The 12,143-nt window shown below is 31.8% G+C and overlaps 1 protein-coding gene and 1 long non-coding RNA gene across 2 annotated transcripts in view; one reads left to right on the plus strand and one right to left on the minus strand.

Annotated features, from left to right (window-relative positions):
* LOC130890732 (5-hydroxytryptamine receptor 2C-like) overlaps nucleotides 1-12,143 on the minus strand; it is a 397,879-nt gene that overhangs the window by 191,547 nt on the left and 194,189 nt on the right. The window lies entirely within an intron of this gene.
* The window catches only part of LOC130890733 (uncharacterized), a 76,460-nt gene that overhangs the window by 62,298 nt on the left and 2,019 nt on the right, over nucleotides 1-12,143 (plus strand). The gene's annotated exons all lie outside the window — the stretch shown is intronic.

Genomic DNA, 12,143 nt, shown 5'->3' on the forward strand with positions numbered 1-12,143 from the left:
CATTAATTTCTTTCTTTGCAATGAATAAATAATAGTCCCTTTTTTGAATCTTTTTCACATTTGACATGCTTTATGACTAAAATTTAGTTAGAAAATGTAATTAGAGACGAAATTTTCAACTTTCCTAGACCAGTCAAGCTTTATGTACCAGATGGTATTTGCGCTGTTAAAAGTTGCCCTTATGCCTTAGTTTCATCAAGAAATGTAGTTTGATATTATATTAGAGCCGTTAAAATAGTTGAGGTCGAGTTCTACAAGTACAAATCATCGAAAATTACGTTAGTTATATTTTACGAAGGCGCCAAAGAATTTTATATATAAATTGAATATTTCTTGTTAAATTGTAGATAAATTATTATTGATAGAATCACTGTGGTGTAATAATGATGAATTTAACTTCTTTCCAATCCCCAATCGAATATCACAATCATCAAAGACTAGAATAAATCAACACGCAGGTGGCAATATTGCTGATTTCTTTGATTTTGCCAGCGCCAAGCTTTTGATATTGAAATATTTGAAACCTTATTTATTAAAGCGCAGAACACTCAGCTTTGAGAATCTGAAATAATTTTATTATTTTGTCTGGTAAATATTTTTTGAGGTATAACTAGTATATTTTAGATATCGTAAATTTTTGTACCTTTCAATACAAAAAATAAATTTCGAATTCTTCAAATGGCAATTACACGTGAAAATCGAATTACTTGGTAGGCCATCATTCATACGTCATCCATTCATATATATTTGCTTTTTTTAATTTTCATACGTCTCACTTATGCTTACTCATTTCCACAACTTTCATGATTAGAGCATAAACTCATTATCTATCTACTTTCAATCTACACGAGATCAGATATTTTTTCAAGGTAACTTGAAAGAGCTCCTTCTTTCTTTTATTATAAGTCTTTCATATCTTTCATTATCCTGTATATATCCCGCTATACCTCTTCTGTAATTAGTTTCTAATCCGTATTCCAATTGAAGATTTATCCCATGTAATGTTCACAAGTCTATCTATCATCTATCGTCTGTCATTCAACTTATATGTTGGTTTCATAGTTTTTTCCGCTATGATACCCATTCGTTAATGTTATCCAAGTCACATAATCTTCTTATTTGGTTTCGCTCTTTTTTAGGTCTATTGGTGTTTTTCACGAGATTCGCCTAAGAACTTTCATTTCTGTTGTTTCCAAGAGTTGTTTCGTGTTCGATGTTTCTGGTCTGGTTTCTGATGGATAGTTCATTATAGGTCTGATTGTTACTTGTCTTAGTTGCTTGTCTCACCATAATATGTTCTAAGAAACTACTCAATATCTTTAAAAATTGTCAATGAAATCATTAAACGAGGGCTGTTTGAGAAGTTTTTGACCTGAGAATAAACAAGACATTATTTTCATAAACATTTTTACTTTTCAGCATAATTTACTTTCAAAAATATATATACTTTTGTATTTTCAAGCCTTTAAAATAATAGTCGCCATTTTCTCCTCGAAATAGGCAATTACATTACTCTCTGCAAGTGAAACTCTTAAGTAAGGAAAGAGAAAAGTCACTGGGGCCTAGATTTTGTGAATACGGTGGTTGGTCAATGAAGTCAAAATGTAGTACGTAAATTTCAGCCATGGTGAAGTATGATACAAATTCTTATACTTCAAATACCGTCCCTTTTTGCAGTTTTTCCATTTATCTTATCAAGCAATTATGTGCAATACTGTCCTGTTAGTGTGTTAAATTTTTGAATAAAGTGGATAAACAAAATCCCATTTCTCTCCCTAAAAACATTTACAAAAGGGTTATGACACATTAAACATTAAGCTTGAACTCAAGCTCATCAGAAAAGAAAAATATTTTTGTCCAATGACGAACAATACAGAGGTTCGCAACAAATTTGGATTAAGAAAAAAAATGCAGCGTTAAAATGAATTTATTGAAAGAAATTACAAAAAGGATACGAAAAAGGGTTACTACAAGTGTTCAAATTGATGCACATCTTGCTCAAAGTATTTATTGTAACGTTTCTCTACGCGTTCTTGAGAAGACCCCACAGGAAAAATCATAAGGTGTCAGATCCCATGACCGTGCGGACCATTTAACGAATCCTCGCCTGCCTATATCCATTCTCAAAAATGAACATTAAGGTTCTCTTGCACATATTACGCGTAATGTGGAGAAGGTCCAACCTGCATGAAATGACAGATGTTCGCAAGTGTTGGATCGTTGTCCATTTGCCCACGTGAATCTTAAGAAGTTTTCAGATAACTTTGGCCCGTCAAGTGAAACATTACGGACACACTAGACTCCTCGCATGAATAACTGCTCACAAACCAGGCAGATTTAAATCTTCTTCAATTAAGACGTGAGGATTCTGGTCGTTCCAGTAAACGTAGTTATGCCGATTGACCATACCGTTCAGCTGGAAGGCTGCTTTCTCCAAAAAATTGGAATGCTGGAACTACGTGTCATCTTGACAGCAACCAACATACCACTCGCAAAATTCCAGTCTGCGATCGAATCATTCTCATGCAGTGCGTGGATAAAACGCGGACGTAAACTCGATAGTACCTGTGTTTCAGTATCCGTCGGTAAAAACTATCGGATATTTGAAGTGCTCCTGATAGTCACACTCTAGATTGGTTTGGCTGCTCAACTAATACCAGCGCTACTGCTTTCATATTTTCATTAGTTGTTACAGATACCAGTCATCCAAAACGCGGCACGTCGGCAACCGAGACTGTTTGTAAGAATATCTGGTACGTCTTCAACACTGTCGAACGATTTTATAGCGAGGATTTCGGAAATTGTTGTTGAAATAGTCTTGTAACAAAAAAATTCTTTCTTGAAGCGTGAACTTGTATCGGTTATTGATTCTAAAAATGCATCTTCTCGACGAGCACAACTGCCTGAATTACGAACATGCTCCGTTTTAATCTTTTTCGACAGCGTTGCCAGCCTCTGTATATTGACATTTAGAAACTATAAGACGACTTGGATTTTTTCGAATGATTTCGAATAGCTGATTCCACATATACATGGAATAAAACTACCCAAATTTGTTAAAATGCCATATATGATTTTCACAATAGATAAATTGTTATATTATTGTACTTTGTGAGTTTGCGATTTTCAGCTACAGGTAGCATGAAGGAAACTTCAGTTGAAATGCCAGTGGGGCTTGGATTATAAAACAGGATGTAAATGGTAAAGAATTCTCTGTTCGCTAATAGTCGCAAGGCTGTTATGAACTCGACTAGGTCTATATAGAAGTGAACGTACTAGAAAATAATATTATTGTTTATATCTGAGAATTATAACAATAGAACCCATACTCTTGCTTGTTGAATGTCACCCTAATCCCGTAACGAAATAAAAGGTATCATTTAATTGTGTTAAACAGTTTTGACTGAACTATCAAAAGATCGTTCATGTTCACGTTGCATTTACAATTAAATTCAAACATGAGCGTCAAAAACCGTCGTCATCGCATAAAAATCAATTTCTCAAGTTCTTTAATATTTTTCTCTTCATTTCCATGAAATAAGTTCCTCCAGCCCATTAAATCGTACTATATATGCTTAGAACGCTCTTACAAACTCATCTATCTGTTTCCGTTGACGTATATTTCCGGGTTGGTAGCAAGGTGATGCAATCAACAAACTCAAGTTTCGCTTTTCCGCAGTAATTTTCACGATGGAACCATCGTCCATGACATTATCAGTCAAGTTCTGTGGATTTACCTAACTGAAGAGTAATTAACTATTTTATTTCCGTAGAACAATAAATTTACTATTAAGTCGTTTTATTTCGTTAAAAACTTTTCCGTCTCTGTAGGATCATTTCCTCTGATATTCTGATAAAATATTTCGTGTTTCTCTCGTATTTTATAATATGTTTGATGTCAGAATAAATTGATCTGTTTCTATTAAAGAAAAAGATTGTCATTGACCTTGTTCTTATTTCACAATCTTATATGAAATTTAATTACCTTCAATTTAATCTGACTGATTTTGGCACTACGATAACATAGCTATTGTAATCAATTTTCTGACCAAAAACTCAATAAACCGCATCGAACAACAGATAACAAATAGGTACACGAATAAAACTTTTCCATTAAAGTTATTTCTCTATTTGATTCACATTTCTCTTCCTGGAATGGAACATTTCAGTTTCTAACTTTTATAAGGTCAATGACGCTAAAACTGTATGAATGATTCTGGATAATAAAACATTCAAGTGATTGTTGGAATTACAATAAAAAGTTGAGAAAAAGCATAAATGTTGGATTTAAACAGCATAGAGTACAAAATTATGCACAATGAAACCCAATCGCATGATTAAAAAATTCTTTATATATAATGATTATCAAGAAGAAAGAAAGTAGTACAATCAGAAAGCAAGAAAGCAGCAAAGAAGAAATGTGCACAGAAAATATAGTTTTCAAATATTATTGATTGATAAAGAAATGAAGAAATTTAACTACGCAATAGAGAAAATGAGAAAACTTTTACAAGAATGATAGCAGAAATATCAAAAAAATATCGAATTACTATCTTGGAAAGAAACATATATTACATCAGCAAAACAAAAGAAAAATATATTACATCAGGAATGCAAATCGAATTCAAAAATTATGTGGAACATTAGAAAAATTGATGGTAGAGAAGTCGAGCTTGTGGAAAAACTGAAATGATATAATATTTCGCATCAACATTGAAGAACGGCAAAAGAATTCAGTTATTGGTAAAATCGCGAAGTAAATACATGAAAATGTACAAAGTGTAGACCAGACTAGATAATAGTTCAACTACGTATTGAGCAAACGACGATTTTTTCCAATAATTACTAATTAGTACAGGAGAATTGAAGGGCAAGGAGCAAAACGTGAAACTGTGGAAATGTTATTGGTTACAGACTTCTAGAGCTTTGAATGCCAAAACTCAGTTTTACCTGAATGGAGACTACTTGTAATAAAAAGTCTATCCTACAATATTTTCTTTCTACCTGAAAAATAAAATGGAACTGAAGAAATGAGAGGAAATAAGTCTCTCTCATGAATAATGTCGGTTTTCAATTTTCATTTTTGTTTTTTTTTTGTTAAATAAACATAGATAAAGAGAGCCTTAATGTTCAAAGTATAGATGATCGTATTCTATGGATTTAACTCAATGCTTAGCAAACTCTTTGAGACCTTTGTTAAACTATTCTTTGAGATTAACACAAGAATTTAGCCGTAAATCTGGATAAATAGTAATCTAACTACATATATATACCTCGAAATGTATAGCTCGAATGTCTGGAATGATTATTTAAAATCTTCATAATTCCACCAGACTCGCAAGAATACTCGACCTCTGTTCTTAGATAAATGTATTTTTCATCGCAAGTAACAATGCGTCCAACAAAACGATCATCTTATGGCAGCTTTAAACTTTTGTTTTAAATAATGGCCTAACAATACACTAATTTCATATTTATCGCACTACATGCTCTAAAGAACTATGCGACAGATCTACTGCTCGACAAACTAAAATTTTAATGGTATTAGAAGGAAAGCATACAAATTACTGGCATCTCAGATTAACGCACTATATGCAATGGCATCCCTGAAGGATCTATTTTGGCCACACTACTATATATCTGATTATTTTTATCTGATACTATTTATTTGATAATGATTTACCAGAAGCTATCGATACCTGTATGGTATCGATAGTACAAAAGTGAGTGATAACACTTTTTTAAATCAGTAGTTTGTGGCTAATGAATTGAGCCTAAATGAGAACAAAAAAAAAACATCTCTTTAATGTAAAAAAATGGGATGTGAAATCGGAGCCAGTGATACTACTAGGCATTTACTTGGATACCATTTTAAATTGTGGACCTCATATTGATCACGTTTGCTCAAAATTAACGAGTCGTGTTGAAAATTTGCATACCTATTAAGTTATTGACAACTCACTTTTTCACGGCAATATGACATATGGTATTATACTTTGGGGTGACTGCTCATCAGTGAACAAAATATTTGTATTTTAGAAAACAGTAATAAGGATCATTTACCCAAAAACACAAATTGTGGAGAAATCTTTAAAAAACTTGAAATATTGCCACTTCCGTGCTCATACATTTTAGAAATATTGATAGAAATACATAACAATTTGTTCTGACGAAACATGAAAATATTCATGATAATTCCACTAGAAATAATAAGAACTTTCTACCTTCAAAATTTAGATTGAAAACGACACAAAACAATAAGTTGACTGTCACATGGTACAACACATTTCTAAAATATTTCGTGCATCCTGGTTGCTATGACGAATTTTCAAGTTATTCAATATAAAAACTTTTCTTCTGAAATACTGCTTTTATACAATAGATGAATTTTTAAATGTACTGAAAATCCAATCTTGAAATACTAAATACACTGTTTACACCACCCCAGGAAATAGTTTACCTCCAGTCTCTGAAGACGTTAACTTGGTTACCGAAACGCGCGTCAGACGGTGTAATTGTGAGTGTTGGTGTAGTGGTAGTGTAAACAGTGTGTTCAGTATGAATATCGCCAACGGTTCCAGAAATTCCAACTTAATCTTCACATATTATGTTACCATTTTAATAGTAATAATTTCCTATTATTTTATGAATCACATATTACAATAAGGTAATATGATATCTATATGTACAAAGTACTAATAACTGTTTGCGATTATTTATGAATAATTTATAATAGTAAGGACATATCTATCTATCTATCTATAGTAACGTATTGCATCAATAAACAAATTGCGACCAAGGAATTTCCACATATGAAGACCGACATTACTTATGAAACACTTTCTGTACACCTATACACATAAACTAAGTATAAAATGTATCATTAACACTACTATTCACCGATGAGAATAACGCATCCGAAGGCATATTACGAGTAGATAAATTATAATCAATAAACTTAAAAAAAAAGAGAATTACTATAGAAATTAACATTAAAACGAGTAAAACCATGTTTTGGTCTTGTGGAAAAAAGACACAAGACAAAAATCGTTAAATTATAGGTAACGAGGTACACTTATAAAGTCATGTTCATAACAAAAAAAAAGGAAAATAAGGAACAATTAATGAAGAAATAGAACAAATATTTGGAAAAGCTAGTAGATTTTATAACGCCCTGAAACAAAATAAAATTACCGAATTAACTGCCCCTGAAATAAGATTTTTGAGGAAAATTAAAGGAATTACAAGAAGTAGCAGATTTAAAACGAAGCAAGTAGTAAAAAAACGAGGGCCATAGTGGAAAGACGTTAAAACATTAGCACAGAATAGGACTCTTTGAACGAATGCAACTAATTTTATAATTAAATTTATTTTGTTAGAAATCTACTAAACGAATTAATTGAATAAAGAGGCCATTGTGTTGAAAATTGATCGATTAACTTTATGTGAATAACGAGTAATGTATTTTGAACTTGACATCTTTTCACCATGCTCTATTTAACTTATTTGGTTAGATATTTTCGAATCAAATTTCATTTTAATCTTTTTACTTCCAATCAAAATATTAATTTCTCACTTTTAATAAGAATAAAAAGTGATAAAATGATAAAAATAATAATGAAATAAAAATAAAACCACGTCAGTCAATTTATTAAGTTTCCACTGTATAACTCTATAAAAATAATTTGATTCTTATTTTTGATAGTAACTTAACCTGAAAGGGTCATATCAATGAAATAAAAAAAATATAGCGGTACTAAAATTTAAAAATTTGGGTCAACTTCAATGAGAAAACCCTGCCACAGGTCTACAAATCTCTCGTTCGTTCCAAACTAGACTATGGAAGCTTTATATACATGTACAACAAATAGAACTGATTTAAAAACTCTTAATTCTAAAGCTCTAAGACGCTCTAAGAACCTCCTTTATGTTTGAGACAACAACTACGTCTCATGTCATACTGTGTAAAAGTTTCAGTACAACCTGATAATCAAGTTTATCCTCTGATAAATCATTCATCTGACACCAATAATTTTAAATTTAAACTCCATCACTTCCAGTAATCCTATCATACTAATATTCAATATCTTATTTGAGTCTTTTGCCAAATGATGTGTGGCCACCAAGCCATGTACCTTTACTTACTTATTTAAAAATACTCAATACAGGTACACATTTCTACTCACAACTTCCTCAAGAAAACAATAATGCTTTTACCCCTAACTTCCCAATATCTAACCCAGTTATCGGTGAGTCGTTCCAAGTAACCTTCTTAGTGGTATAGTAATATACAATTAAATAATTCCTCTCTAATATACCTGACCCACTTTTTAGGAAAACCCAATATTACATACTTAATCCAACCCAGGTGAGACGTTTGGAATAATCTCGGAACGCCGTTTACAGAGATTCGGCACGCGCGGCATAGTTTAATCTTCCGTTGGATATTGTTTTGTTAATGTGTATACAGTAAGCTCAAGTTATCGAACTTTGTTCATAGAAGTTTCGAATGTAAAAAAGTTTCTAAAAGCTGCATGGTTAGAGCGCAACTTACATTCCTATGTATGTTTTATCAAAAAAATATGTAACTTTTTGTCCTAAAACTATTTTTATTATCAATTTAAAAAAAAATAAGAAATCGACATTCTTCTAAAAAAAACACTTTATGTGAACCGTACTAACACATAAATCTGTCTACAATTGGTCTTCAAGACTAAAGGAAATAATGACAAATGCTTTCTTCACATTTCTATACCTTAAATAATAAAATATTACAATTTTGGCATCAGCGTTATATTTTTTTAAGTTATGGTTAAAGATCAAGTTTATCAAGAATTACGTCGAAAATGTAGCTATTGAAAAGATTTTTTTGTTCAGTTTTGTATATTGTTTCCAAGCAGTGGAGTATAATTTATAATATAATGAGAGTTGTTTCGTAGTTATTGAATTGGGATAGAAGCAAGTCAGCGATAAAACAGAGCTCTCACATTGTGAAAGCTCAGTCCCTCATCGGGAAGTTTCAAGTACTGAAAGTATTACTCCAAGAGCTGGTGTAACTTTTTAGTTCGTGATTTTAAATTTGATGGATATAGAGTTTGAGTTGAAGTTATTCTCGCAAAATCTCTCAGCATTTCAGCAAATTACAACATACTATAATCTAAATAGCCCCTCAATCTAACTTCTACAAGATTTGTAATCTTCAAGAGCATCACGTAAGTGTTGATTCATTCATCAGTGATATAAAAACTATTTATTCAAGAAGCTTTATGTCCGATAAAAAAGGGTAGCCTCAATATGCGTATTGATTTAGATTCTTTTAAATACTATTTAATGGAAGGAAAAATTATTATGGTGAATTGCTACTATTAATAAAGACTAGTTCAGGAATCGTATTACCGTGGGGCTTTTCTTATTTTCGAAAGTGGTAGCTAATAGTGTAACTTCATCTATTACCCTACCCAGAAAACGCTCCATGTTTCCAATTTCAACTGCTATATTGTGTTCAAAATATTAAGTTCACGATGATATTTAGATCCGAAAACGCTTGGAATGTAACTAACTAGATGCCATTTTATTGTTGTCATCAACCTTTCAAGTATAATCGTCAATCACCTCTTAACGTAGCTATCACTGTCACGTTATTTCTCCTTTTTACGTAGCCTTTAATCCTTTTGGACTATAATAGTAGATGTTATTTATTACAATAATTAAATGATATTCGATATGTTGAAGGACGGATTCAAACCACAGTTCGCAGTGATTTAGGTTCATACCTACAACTACTACTTTTCTCAAGAAACCTTCTTCAACTTCCTATATGAATTACTATTAGTCGCTGTCCTTTGTCTATTGGTGGTCGAAAACCAGTTGATAAATCTTCAGGAGCAACTTTTCGACCGTTTTATTGGTCTGGATGAAAATTGACCCTGTGTAAAATAACCTCCTGAATCTGAATATTACCTCAGTTTTCCCCAGTCACCTTCCGGATGCATTTTAATAGGTATAACAATATTTTCTAGCAGGACCAGACAGTCGAGCCTAAAATCACTTTTCTCGTAAGATAAAAGCCTCTTGTACTGTCCTAAGTACAATTCAATACAATTCATTGAAGACAGACAGTAAACTTTACGCTACGATCCACGATCCTTTGACTCCAAAGGAAAATATTTACTTGCTTCCTTTGCACATTAATATTGGATTTATCTAACAGTTTGCGGAGGCAATGAGCAAAACAGGTGACCTATTTCAATTAAAAAAATAAACGTGTGTAACTTGCATTTTATTACGTATGCAATTAGTTTTTGGTTATTCATAAAATTGATGATTAGATCGCTCACGTCGAGGAATTGCTGTTAGCGTACGAAGCTATGGCATGTAACATGTCTCTTAAAATACACTCTCTGGACTTCCTTGAAAGTTCAGCAGCAGTTTTCGATAAACATGGAGAACGGTTCCATCAAGAAATCGCTAATATGGAGAAGAAATTGTCAGAGAAATGGAATGCAATCATGTTGGCGGAATACAGCTGTACCTAAGAGTATGGAAAAAAACAAGCACTAAATAATGGTACATATCTCTAGTATTTATGATTGTTTTCTGCTAAAGTGGTTCGTTTCATATCTTCAAATGTGCTTAAGTTTGTTATTATTGATTAAAGTAGTAAAAATAAAAATGGACGACTTCTCCGAAAATGGTGGATGATGGAAAAAACTGCAGTGATATTTGCAAACAAATTACTTATGTATACTCGGTTCTAGCATATTGCCACTAAAGTTACATACAGTAGACAATAAACGTGGTGTACGTTTAGCATATATTTAAAAAATTCGATATATACAAGTTATATTTTAGGTATATACATCCCACCTTCCTTATTTATCAATTCATCCTGTATATATCCAAATAATGCTTCATATATAAATTCGAGTTTCTGAGATATTTATACCAAATATATTCACTATGTACGTGTCATTTATATTCATTAAACTTACCTCACATTGTCTTTAGATATATACATAAAATATTTCACTTCACAAATATATCGTGGAAATAAACATCATTCATATTTGTGTACGATAACAAAGTATTTTTCTTTGAAAAGCTATCATATCTTACGAGACTGATATAGTGGGTTATTGAAGTTTCATTTTTTCATAAGTGATCAGACTCAAACATTAATGCAGACGACGTAACTAGCGCCATCTATCAGGTTTTTGAAACTGAAGAAACTGAGAAATAGGAAAATTGAGACTTTTTGAAATTATGACTATTATAAATATCAAAACTGTCATGTAGAAAAACTCACATTATATGTTTGGAAACTGTATATATATATATATATATATATATATATATATATATATATATATATATATATATATATCGTAGGTTAATAGACAAGCTGGGATTTTAGTTAGTATCCTATCCTAGGACAATAGGCAGTTGGCTGATGGCGCGCCACGCACGCCTATTTTCCTGGAATATTAGCTAAATGCCGGACAATAGATTATTTGTCGAAAAATAACCAAGCGTTTGTCTATTCTCCTGGGACTTGAGCTAAAATTCGAATAATAGAATATCTATTGAAAAAGACCAAGTTATTAATAGTCAGAAAGGTAATCGCGGTATATGGGATAAAAAATAGTTAAGACGAAGTGAAGCAAATTTTACTCGCTAGTCCTCCAGACAGAGAAGCTGGACCCAAAGCTTACAATACTTACTATCATTATGTGAATAGCTATGAACTATTGCAAATCGAAAATGAATGTCACGTAATCGTAAAAAGAAAAAAACACACAGATGCTGTTATTTTCTGTGTACCTGTGGAAGATTATTATGAGAAAATCTTAGAAGCTCATGCTCAGATTGTTTAGGTTAGCTTAGGTTAGGTTGGGTCAGGCTTTTTATATATACAATTAGGACAATTAGGTTTAGGAATTTTTTCCCTTTTTTATTTTTATATTTTTATTTACACAATTAGGCTTAGGGATTTTATTTATACAGTAGTTTTAGGGTTTTTATCTATACAGTAGTTCTTAAGAATTTTATTTATACAATAGATGTGGGTTTTTCAACTGTTTACGTTTCTTATTTATTTATTATTACGCAAATAGGGTAGGAATTTTAGTCTGAATCTCCCATTA

This window comes from Diorhabda carinulata, chromosome 2 (genome assembly GCF_026250575.1).
Source record: "Diorhabda carinulata isolate Delta chromosome 2, icDioCari1.1, whole genome shotgun sequence".
In the NCBI taxonomy this organism is placed as follows: domain Eukaryota; kingdom Metazoa; phylum Arthropoda; class Insecta; order Coleoptera; family Chrysomelidae; genus Diorhabda; species Diorhabda carinulata.